This window comes from Sabethes cyaneus, chromosome 2 (assembly GCF_943734655.1).
Source record: "Sabethes cyaneus chromosome 2, idSabCyanKW18_F2, whole genome shotgun sequence".
NCBI classification, from domain to species: domain Eukaryota; kingdom Metazoa; phylum Arthropoda; class Insecta; order Diptera; family Culicidae; genus Sabethes; species Sabethes cyaneus.
The window spans coordinates 92,033,189-92,045,910 of record NC_071354.1 but is presented as its reverse complement, the minus strand read 5'-3'; positions in this window follow the sequence as shown (position 1 = coordinate 92,045,910).

Genomic DNA, 12,722 nt, shown 5'->3' with positions numbered 1-12,722 from the left:
CAGATTTCTTACGAACGCGATTAAACCTAGTCCAACTTGATGGCTGTGCTAGTAAAGTGTGCCAGTAAAAATAACACAAGTTCGTCGTCCCAACAGATCGCAAATTCTTTACTGCGAGACGATTAAACCTCGGCGAACTTGATATCTGTGTTGGAAAAATGTGCCACAGCTGTAGTGTTCGGTTATAATACGACTCTGTATGAATACGCATGCTTACCGTTTCATTAGAAGTGTAGTGAAAAGATTTGCTGTTGATAAAATAGGATTGAATTGGTAAAATCCCTTCAACGTGGGAAACCATGGATAATAAAAACAATCTTTAATTTCAGTAAGGTAGCAGGAAAGCAATAGTTTTTGTTCTTGATTTTGTTAAATTGTTTTCAAATGCACAATCTTTTGAGAATTGAACGTATTCAATGTTACTACTTTAATGAATGTTACATACAACGCATGTAGCATGTATATATGTTGCATATAGCATGTATCGTGTACCCCCGTTGGTATGACCTTCTTTAATCTGAACATTTTTAATCTGTACCCCGGAGGTATGAATGCGTTCACATTAAAAACCGATCAAGCGTCATACACAATTGACGTTAAAGTTGACCGGGTAAATTAGAAAAAGGCAAAAAACCTAATGTGTTTCCTCTTGCTCTAGAGCTTTGGCAATATAGCTCATATGGAACTTACCTCTCTCCAGCACTCAAAATAGACCATTTTAGTCGAAACTGCCGTGCCAATTACCTATTATACAAACCGGACGTTTAGAATTCGCGCATGTTTGAGATGTTTTTAAAACATTTGTTTTCGTCAAATCAAAACAACAAGTTCATAAGGGTGCGCGTCTTGCGCGTATGTGAAAATGAATAGAGTTACCAAATGTTCAGATTGAAAATGAACTCGCCCAATCTGAACGAGGTGTTTTCATATTAGCGGGGGTTGAATGTATACATGAAGAATCGAATGATTACAGGCATGAATACATGCCACTATCATTACAAAGAGACTTACGTAGTCCTGCGTCACCTATATATGCGGTCGTGTCTTGTACACAACCCCTCTGATTTTTTTTTGTCGAATCTTGTTCTTGCGCGACCCCTTCGTTTGTTCCGTTCCGGTCGCTTGACAACCTACAGGAGCATTGTGCTAATCGCAGTCGCTGCGGGAAAAAATACTGCTGGAAATCAGATGTTTGTGAGTTACTCACAATAGTGACCCTATCAAAGTGATCTAATAAAAATGTAATAGAAACGCAACTTCCAGTTGAAGCTCGTAATTAATAACTGGTTGGTTAGTTTGATTGTTTATCAGTCTTTTCACATGCAACTTCCGAAATGTTTGATGAGAGTTTAATCTTTACAATTCACTTAAGCTTATTGATTTTAATCAATAATGAAATTGTTATTGTAGTAATTTTAATAATCATTTTGTAATATAAGTAAAACTAATAAGCCATAACTGAACAAAGATTAGCAAACTTCTAGCAGAGTTAAATTAAATTAGATTATAAAAGAGATTTGATTATTAGATTAAGATTATAGTAAGTTTGAAGAACAAAATTCTAATAATTTCTAATTTGATTTCGTTAGAATAGCACTTGTTATGAACACGTAGAAATATAACTTTATTATCGTGATCTGATCGGGGAACGGTTCTGGTGTTGTGATTTCAGATTGTTTAATTTATTTGTCCCTGAAAATACATACTGGTAAAATAAAACGTTTTAAGATTGATTTCAACCAGCAACAATAACGAACTCATTATAGTTTTAGTAACGGTCAAATTTCGCAACAATTTGGACAGTGATTGATTGTAGTCTCTTGCAATACCAGATAAAACTAAGCAGTTTTGAAGATCTTGTCCAATTGAACTAAATCATCTACTTATTTTTTGATTGACTTAAAATATTGATTTACAAGAAATGAACTTTTCGGTTAAAGTATGACAAGATTTAACTAATTAAAAGTTACTAAAAATTAAGGGCTTCTCGGCATATTGACACAGGGGAGAAAATGGTCTCATTTGACGTGGCAGCGCTGTTCCCAAGTGTACCAGTGAATGAAACCTTAAATATTTTAAAAGACTGATTTACTAACTCAATACAGTGATAGTAATTGGAAAACCAAAATTAATAAAAATTTGCCAAAAACCAGACTATGCATGGAGGAAAATTAATTCACATTCAGGGGAAAATTTTTCAAACAAATGAAAGGGGCCCCAATGGGGAACCCCCTCTCACCTTTTCTATGTGAGCTTTTCATGGCGAACATAGAGAATAAATTAAATGAAGGTAGTCTCCTTCCAAACCGCTGGTGGAGATATGTTGACGATATTTTTTGTATCTTCAAAGAAGAAGAAATTGATAATTTTTTAAATATTATCAATAATATCCACAAGGACATCAAATTCACATTCGAAGTTGAACAAAACGGTAGACTGCCGTTCTTAGATATCATTGTAATTTGGCAGTTTCGAATACACTTCAAATTCTAAATTAATTCTAATTAGGAACACTAAAAGGGTAATACCTAGCACTTCAAATCACTCTTTTCAACATAAGATGGCGTCTTTTCATCACATGGTCCATCGGATGGAATCGCTGCCCCTTAGTAAAGAAGCGAGACAGATTGAAATGGACTACATTTTTGAAGTTGCTAGGCTAAATGGCTACAGTAGAAATGCCATTCAAGCCATTGTCAGCAAGAAAAGTAAGATCCAATATAGGAAATCTTTTACCACGCTCACTCCGATTACAGAAGATCTGAAAAGAGTAGCTGTGGAATACGATACGGTTTTAATGCACCACCTTCGTCCAAAATTAAAAAGATTTGGTTTTGACATTGTTTACACCAGTAGGAACAACCAAATCAAAAATAGATTGGGCTCTACTAAAGATAAAATTGAATTATTAAACAGAGCAGGGGTTTACAAAATTGCTTGTAGCCACTGTGAAAAAGTTTACATTGGACAAACTAAAAGAAACTCGTGTTCTGTTTGATACTTCGGTTCAGTGCTTTCCGAATTTTATCGCGTGTAGTTTAGAACGTGTCATTGTTTGTTACACAACACAAACAAAGACTTTAGCCTTTTTTGCTACAGCCTGAATCGAAATATTGGTTTGACGAAGATAATTGCGCGATAATACCCTCTTAACTACCTTTGCTAAAAATTTCATAGAAGTTAGAGAGATGTAAAGAGATCAGAGAGAAACCGCAACCCTCTGCACGATTCGAAGGGACTAGAGAGGGCCCTAGATACACGCACGTAGCACATTACTCGCTCCTGGGTGGCTTTGATCAGCCACGTTTGACCGGAAAACCGTATTCGTGCAATAGCTTTTCGCGCTCGACTGTATCGTGTGTAGCTTTGAAGTCCATTATGCGTGTGCACCTTGTACTCCCCACATTTCTGGAGGATTTGAAACTCACCTGGCACTGCCCTTGGAATTATCTTGCTATTGGGAATAGAAGACGTAACAAAATCTGGTAGAGCACCTTGTAGGCGGCGTTGACCAGCGTCTAATACATCCAAAACAAAACGACCAAACCCTTCCGCTCGCTGTTATGTGAACAGGCGCCGGCGATGAGCACAGCAGAAGTATGCACAAAGAAGCTCATATTTTCTGCTGACCCGCACCGACGGTGGTCTAGCATCGAACATTGTTTGGTACAGAGTCGAATTTTAGTATTATATAAATTTGGGGTAGAACCTTTTCTTTGACACCAGCTGTTGGCAGTTGTCTATCTCTTTTTAACATTAGGAAATTATTCTACAAACCGATGTATCGATCCAAGATATCGATTTGTTACGATGCGAACTTCGTTACAAGTTGAGTATAAAAGGCTGAGTGGTGGTGTCGCGTTTTCTACCGTGGTCATCAATTAGTTTGGTAGTCTGATGCTTCTTGAACGTCTAATTACTTGGAATACGGTCGAATGTTTGATTTCGAGTTGTTTACCGCTCTATCGATAAGCAGCATTTGGATTTTGAAGAAAGTGCTCAATTTTTTGTGCGCTTTCTCTTGTTCCAAAGATATCACTGTAATCTCTTAATCATTTACCCTTCCTTCATGCTGAATTTTAAATTTACCCACTGAAGCCTCTTAAAAGTGCAAAAGTCCCTGCTATAGTTAAGTGTACTGGTTAGAGGAACGAATGAGTCCTCGCCAGTTGCGGCTATAATATGGGATAGTACTGGCAGTGAAGAATAAGTGGATAAAGTAAATCAAGCTTTGAAGGAAGGGTAAACCCCCAATATACACAAGCAAGCATGAAATTTAATAAGCATATCGCTCATTCAATTGCGATTATAGTAAAAAGAAATACAGTGCAGGTCATACAGCAAACACCCGGGCGATATGACAATAGATCAACTATACTGGTAGCAGTGATGAGTCCACACAGGAAAAAAAATCTCTTAATCTATTTTGGTAAAACTCTACCGATAGAAACAACATACTTTCAACTATTTTTAGTCAAAATTTTTGTTATGTTCACTCACGCGGTAAAAAGTTACTAACCAATCAGCGTGTCCAGTTTGTTCGAATATAGTTTTCAAAATACCCGGGACTCAAAAGTGAAGAGTTGAATCAATAAGGTGAATTCGGATAAGTTATAGAAAAGTGAATTTAGTTACTAGAAATTTTATAGAAACAGTGGAGCAACTGAAGTAACATATGAAAAAGACGTGTTTAACATTAAAAATTACGTGTTTAATTTTTTCTCCGAATATCTCGAAAACGGCTACATTTAGAAAACTAATTATTATGAGCTATTTTGTTGTAAATGACATAAAGAATTGTTATTTGTATTACAAATTCATATATTTTTGAAAAATCCCAAGTTGGAAAACATCATGACAGTGGATGTTCTTCGAAGTCTGTCCATGAAAGTTGCTCCTTCTCAGAATAACTTTCAAAAGGTTGCAAAGTAGGTACTTCAATATTTTCCAAAAAAAAATAAAAATTTTCAAAAATGGTATATTTTTGATATTTGGATTTTAAGTTTTATTTTCAATTTTTTGAAAAATTGGTAAAATACTTTTTTCAGTGCATATTTTTTTCAAGGTCAGAAATCAATTTACTACAACTTTTGCTTAAACATAATTTTTGTAAAATCGATAGTTTTCGAGATACAATCTTTCAAACATAATACACATAAAAATAAATAAGCCCTTTTTAAAAATGAGTCTCGAATCAAAATGGCACCAAAACCTGTGGAAGGTGCATATTTCCTCCTACCAAACACGTTTGGAAAGTTTCATATAAATCAAAAAGGTTCAACCTTTGTCATTTACCTATTTCACGTGGAACTGTTCATAATAGGATCCTGTCACGGTCGCCATGTAGCCGATTTAGCTACTGATCGTCAGAGAAGCCTTTCTTCTGGTGTAAAAATAAGTTAACAAGTACAGTTCGGGTGTGGTATCATTGCACCTGTATCCTGGATTTTCTGGATGACTATTTTAATGAATACTGGCTTTTTTATCTTGAAAGTGCAATATACAATTATCCAGTTAAGAAAGTTGTGCAAAATAATTCTCAGCTATTCAACAGTATGGTTCTGCGTATTGTTGACGTTTATAGCGATCGTAGGAATAACTGGAAGTTCAAGTCTCTGACGTTGAATGCGTAGTTAGGGTGTATCTACCAGAAGTACATACTTAAGTGCTTGAGTTGTCTTCTTCTATGCATTATTTTGAGCTGGTAATATAAAATATCTAAACGATTGCACTTACAGTACCAGTAGCATTTGATTAAACTTAACTTCAAATACAACTTATTTTGCAAATCTCTATGTCTTAAGGTATCGTAAAACGGGGTAACATTGATCACCGGGGTAACATTGATCAAATGGACCATTCGCATAAATAAGTGAAATAAACAAGTTCTGCCATCTTTCCTGAACTGATGAATGTTACCCCCAATGATCAATGTTACACCGTTTTACGGTACATAACTTACAAAAACAGATTAGAATGACCGTTACCCTTTTATGGACCCTTTGGGGCTTACAATAAGATAATGATCGGGTCTATTAAAGGAATTGCAGCATGATCTGCCTACGTACCGTCCACTAATGGTAGTATTTTTTGCGTTGTTGACCATAATGGAACCTCTATTGTTGAAAAAGTCTATAATCAGGCTTTAGTAACCAAATGCAGCTAACATTTTATAAACAAAAAAGTTTAAATCTTCCTGTTTCATGCCTTACATCATTAGGAATAAATTGTACACGACATAACAAGCATTTTTGTTGAACAGTAGTTTATTCAGCCATTGAATAGCTGAATACCGGTAACACGCACTTGATAAGCTGTTATGGAACAAAAATGTTTGTTGGGAAGGCTCCATTATAGGTAGGGTTTACTACCAGTAGATATACCCTAGAATCGCCTGGAGAAAAATTGATTCACGGGTTGCACACCGCATCATCTCTGTGAGGCAGAGATCACACGTGATGAATGATTCGTGAAGTGTTTTAATTATCAACCTCGTTTCATTACACAGTCCTTTCCCAGAATTTGAGCTGAATAATAAAATTACAACTGTTTCTGGCTTCAAACGTAGAAGGTGGGTCGGAATCCCGGAAGGTACAAATGTGTGAAAGCACCCTACATTACATTATGTATATGTACATTATGTATATGGATATACATCGTTTACATATTCATTTCACATAGGGTATGTTGCTACATCGTCGTAATTGCCAATTCCCGTCCTATCCAACACAAATTATTCAAAATATCAGCATTTTTATGACACACAATGCAAAACTAGTTATTCCCTAATAATTTACTTTGTTGTCTATCATACGCGATCATTCAAAGTGAGCTGAGATCTATTTAAATGCTTTTTATCATTAGAGAAGTCCTACCAGCCAAATTTCCTACGTTTTTTCGTGCGACGAAGAAGACAATGTCGACTAATCGTTTTAATTTCCGTCATTCATAAATGAAAATAACTCACGCAAGGCTTTGTCGTTATTCTACAACCAGGAAAACTTGCCTGACCTGCAGAAATTTTGTAGAAAAACATTTGACATGCCGTTCTACACAAATACATGCGCGTTAGCTTCGTAAACATTGTTGTGATTTTTAATTCGGACGATGAAAAATTTTGATGGACGGATTTTAAAACGGTACGACGAATTTTAGCAATAAAGTCAGTTGCGTAATTTCAATAATATGCTTTAATAGTCGCTTTTCAGTGATTTTAAAGTGCACGGATAGGAAGGTAAGTATGTTTTAGTCAAATCAGTACAAGAACTTTTGGAGTATTCGTTAAATCCATCCAATAAATAATGAAAATTAGAATGGCTTTACTTATTACGACGGGAATTAGAAAAAAAACCCTACTATTCTGAAATTCGAATGAAATGAGCAAAAAAAGTGGATTTAAAAAGAAGCCAATTTTGCTTTCGTGAGTCTTGGGCCCATATTAGTTTAAAAATTGCCAAAAAGAGCAAATGTACTCGGGAATAAGCGCATCAGCTAAAACGGTAACCGCAACCATGGTAACCACGTCAAAGCACGTGAATTGCCTTCGAATGGCCGATAACATCGTCTCAGCTCGGCACTAGTTACTACTGCCGCTGGACTTTCCGACAACCAGCCCACAATTGCGTTTGAACTGCGCTGGTGGCTGTTTCGAATTCAGAATTCATTCCATGCAACCAGTTTGAGCGGGTTTTCATTAGCTCCCCCGCGCCTGGAATAACTCGACTGCCAAAGCTAATAAAGCAAAGATGTGAGATGCCCTCATCGCTAACCGCTATGTTGATAGGAGCTTACTGCCAGCAATTTTAGTAGGAGTAGTAGTAGTAGAAGCAGCAGCAGCAGCAGCAAGTATGCACATATCTTCACACAGCATAGCTTTTCGAGGGACAGCGCGTCGCTCGCTTACACGTTTAGTATGCACTGCATGCACGAAAACAGAGATGTTATCGTGAACTGTGCTCTGTGCTGTGCGCGAATGATCTAAGGCTGGCAAAAGGCAGATCGAGGCAGTCGGCCGCTTACGATCGCTTACTCACTGATTGTGACTAATTATGACCGATCACAGTGCGAGCCAGTCTGCGTGAACGATTTCGATACGGTATATGTCAATTTGCTTTGTTAGAACCTATACAGTGCTGCTCAAAATTGTACGCCAATTATTTATACATCAGAGGTTTATAATTTTGTTGGTCGTCAAATTCTCCGTTCAACAGTCCATGTTGTTATGACTGTGAAGCAAACGAAAAAATATTTTTTTGGGGAAAATTGATTGAAATATTATCTAATTTTAAAAACTCAGTAAACGTTATTAAAAAAAACGACATGAAGCAATGTTGGTAACTGATAGTTAAATGCCTTACTTATCGATATAAATTCTTATGCGTCCTATCCAACATTAGGAGTCCACACTCGAAGCTGGAATTTATAATTATTATTCGGTAATCCGAAAATGCAATAATTTCCGATGAAATTTTTTGTCTTAGTTCAATGAATGGCCTTGGCTCAATTTATTACTTCACCCGGATTCGCATTCATACGCAGGAATGTTAAATTGTTGGAAAATACAAACCTTCTCTCACCTTTTACGGATCCCACACTCGCTTCTTCCGTCAAGCGCACATGCACAGTTTGTGAAATATGCTCCCATCCATAGAGAAAAGATACTAAATAAAAACACACCATTTGTCCAAAAAAGGCATACATTGTCATACAAAATATTACCTAATAACCCAGTCTGCTGATGTCCGAGAGCATAACAACGTTGTCGCACAGTAGCACAACAGCAGAGGTCATTAAGTCACTTTTACCACCGAACATTGTACACGACTTCAGAAGGGCCTCTGCACGACCCGACTCGACTGACAGGATCGACGCGTAGATTAACTTGCTGCTGTTTGCTGACGAGACGCCTCGTACCTACAACAGTCGTCCCGGGCCAATGCTAATTCTACTTGGCCAAAGGAGTGCCACTTTAAAACAAATGATGCGTCAAATTGCGACCAGCCTGCGGGGCGCAACTGCGATGGATAGGATCCGATTAGAGCGCACGGTGGCTACCGCACGCAGCTCGATTCCGTGTCTCTTCCGGCCCCGGTTGTCGCACGAGCCTTCGCAGGCATGTGTTTTTGCTGCCGAGTGATCATTCATTCCCGTCCTAGCGGCAACTACACGTTTGGGTTTCATCTAATCGAAAAGCTCGGCGAAATGACGACGGCGACGAATATGAATGTGCTGTGAGGTGGGCATTTATCACCTCCTAAAATGTTGGTATCCAAATTATAAATGTTTATTTGCTATTGTTCTTGTCGAGGACGGTTTACGTCATGCAAAAAATCAAGTACCATAGCGCTCTGAATCGACCTAATGCGCATTCTAACGCAGAGTAAATTAGCAGTTAAGTTATTGCGATTTATATTTGATTAATTGGAATTGCGTGCAATTCTTTCCAAAAACAAGAAAAATGTTGTTTTATCACTATAATAAATATTATTCAAACTAATACTGACAGTTATTCGCTTGCATTTTCATTCCTTGATTTAGTATATTAGGCCAATGCCTTTGTACCTGTGCTTTTACGTCGAATTAATACAAGTCTATACGTAGCGTTGTACATAACAACGGCGTAAATAATTTGTAGCGTTTTCTTCTACCGTTTCTTGAAATTATAATGATTGATGTACAATAACAAAAAAATTATATGCTGCTACAAATAACTGCTAGTAAATTTTGAAAGCTTATCCATATGCTAACCAGGAAGCCTGTCTTTCCGAAATATTTTGCAGTGTTAGACTTTAATTGGATGGCAATACGGGAGAGGATCGGAACCTTCGTGTGGACAATCCACGTTTATAATGGTATAGTTGAAGAAACGGCTTTTTATCCTCAACACGCACACGACCCGACAGGTCACGGTCCGACGACAAGAAGAAAGCGTTCTATACGCAGCTGGAGGCAACGTACGACAGCTGCTCACGACGGGACATCAAGATCGTCATCGGGGATATGAACGGCCAGGTCGGCAGGGAAGCAATGTATAGACCGGTGATCGGGTCCCAGAGCCTGCACACCGACACGAACGATAACGGTCAGCGATGCATCAACTTTGCGGCTTCCCGAGGCTTGGTGATCAAAAGCTCCTTCTTTCCCCACAAAGATATCCACAGGGCCACCTGACCAACGAACCTCGAACCAAATCGACAATATTCTCATCGAAGGCCGGTTTTTTTTGAACATCACCAACGTACGCTCCCTACGGAGTGCGGATATTGACTCGGACCACTACCTAGTAGCAGTACATGTGCGCTCAAAACTATCGACGGTGTATACCTCACGACAAAGTCGCCCTCCTCGGCTAAATATTCGTCAACTAGACAACCCGCGAACTGCAGAAAACTACGCGCGCGTACTGGATGAAGCTCTGCTTTCCTCTGTGGAGCTAGATGTTTTGAACCTCGAAAACGGATGGAGTAGGATACGCTCGGCCGCGGTGCTAGGTGTGCACGAAATGATTGGAATGACAGGGAATGCCAAGAAGCGACAGAGAGGGAAAAAAAGAGCTTGGGAAAACTATCTGAGCATATCCACGAGAGAGAATTTGGCCAAGTATCGACGAGCGAGGAATGAGTTGACCACGATCCTGAGGAGGAAAAAGCGCCAGAGGGAGGACAGAGATCGTGAGGAGCTAGAACAACTATTCCGGGCTAATGACACCCGCAAGTTTTACGAGAAGGTGAACGAAACTCGCAAGGCCCACACACCAAAACCTGACATGTGTAGGGACGAGGGAGAGTCTCTAATCACAAACGAGCGTGAGGTGGTCGACAGCTGAAAGCAGTTCTTTGATGAACACCTCAACGGCGATATAGCAGCAAGAGACACAATGGAATTTAACCTCGAAGTACCTACAAACGACAACAGCGTACCGGCTCCCGATCTCGAAGAACTCTACAAAAATGGCCAGGAACCGCTAGCAACGGCACTTCACTGGCTGATTTCAAGGATTTGGGAAGAAGAGAAACTACCGGAGGAGTGTATGGAAGGCGTAGTCTGTTCCATCTACAAAAAGGGCGAACGGCAACACTGCTGTAACAACCGCGGCATTACGCTGGTCAACACCGCCTACAAAGTGCTCTCCCAGACATTGCAATGCATTGTTGCGTCGTCTATCCCCAATAGCAAGAGATTCCGTAGGGAAGTTTCCGGCGGGCTTTATGGGGGCCCGTGCTACTACGGATCAAATTTTTACTCTCCGACAAATCCTGTCGAGAGTACAACGTGCCCACGCATCATATTTTTTTAGATTTTAGAGCAGCGTACGATACCGTTGAACGCGAACAGCTATGGCAGATAATGCACGAGCACGGTTTTCCGGACAAACTGACGCGGATGATCAAAGCTACTCTGGAACGAGTGATGTGCTACGTGTGCATTTCGGGGACACTCTCAAGTCCTTTCGAATCGAGCTGAGGGTTACGCAAGGGGATGGACTGTTCTGTATGCTATTCAATATCGCTATTGAAGGTGTGATCCGGCGAGCGGGCATCGAAACGAGAGTAACAATCTTCAGCAAGAGTAGCCAACTCCTAGCTTTCGCAGACGACCTCGACATTACTAGAAACCGTGGGACGGAGGAGGCAATCTGCGCCAGACTAAAACGGAGGCTAGGAGGCTTGGGTTATAAATTAATGCGTCGAAAACCAAATATATGGTAGAAAGAGGCTCCCGAGAAAGTAACGTTTTGCCTCCCACGGACAGTGACTATTGACGGCGATGAACTGGAAGTGGTTGGTAAGTTCGTATATTTGGGATCTCTGGTCACCGCCGACAATAATACGAATAAGGAGATTCAACGACGCATTCAAGCTGGAAATCGAGCCTACTTTTCCCTTTGCTAGACGTTTCGATCAAGCGGTTCCCAACATTTTTCGGTTCGCGAACCCCCACGCGGATTTCCCTATACTATTCTGCAGCGAACTAAAGTTTTGGCGGACCCCCATTTGGAAAACGTTGCTCTACGGACTTGAGACTGTAACTTAACTTACGGAAGACATACTTGCACTTGCCGTTTTGAACGAAAGGTGTTGCAGACTATTTTTGGTGGAGTGCAAACGGAAGCCGGAGAGTGGCGGAGACGTATGAACACGTATGAACGTCGTATGACACGAGCTACACGTACTGCTTGGAGAGATTCCCATCGTACACCTGCGAAAGTTGGGAGGCTACGGTGGGCCGGCCACGTCGCAAGGATGCCGGACGACTGTGTAGTGAAATCCGTTCTCTTCAGGAACCCCGTAGTAGTAGTAGTAGTAGTAGTAGTAGTAGTAGTAGTAGTAGTAGTAGTAGTAGTAGTAGTAGTAGTAGTAGTAGTAGTAGTAGTAGTAGTAGTAGTAGTAGTAGTAGTAGTAGTAGTAGTAGTAGTAGTAGTAGTAGTAGTAGTAGTAGTAGTAGTAGTAGTAGTAGTAGTAGTAGTAGTAGTAGTAGTAGTAGTAGTAGTAGTAGTAGTAGTAGTAGTAGTAGTAGTAGTAGTAGTAGTAGTAGTAGTAGTAGTAGTAGTAGTAGTAGTAGTAGTAGTAGTAGTAGTAGTAGTAGTAGTAGTAGTAGTAGTAGTAGTAGTAGTAGTAGTAGTAGTAGTAGTAGTAGTAGTAGTAGTAGTAGTAGTAGTAGTAGTAGTAGTAGTAGTAGTAGTAGTAGTAGTAGTAGTAGTAGTAGTAGTAGTAGTAGTAGTA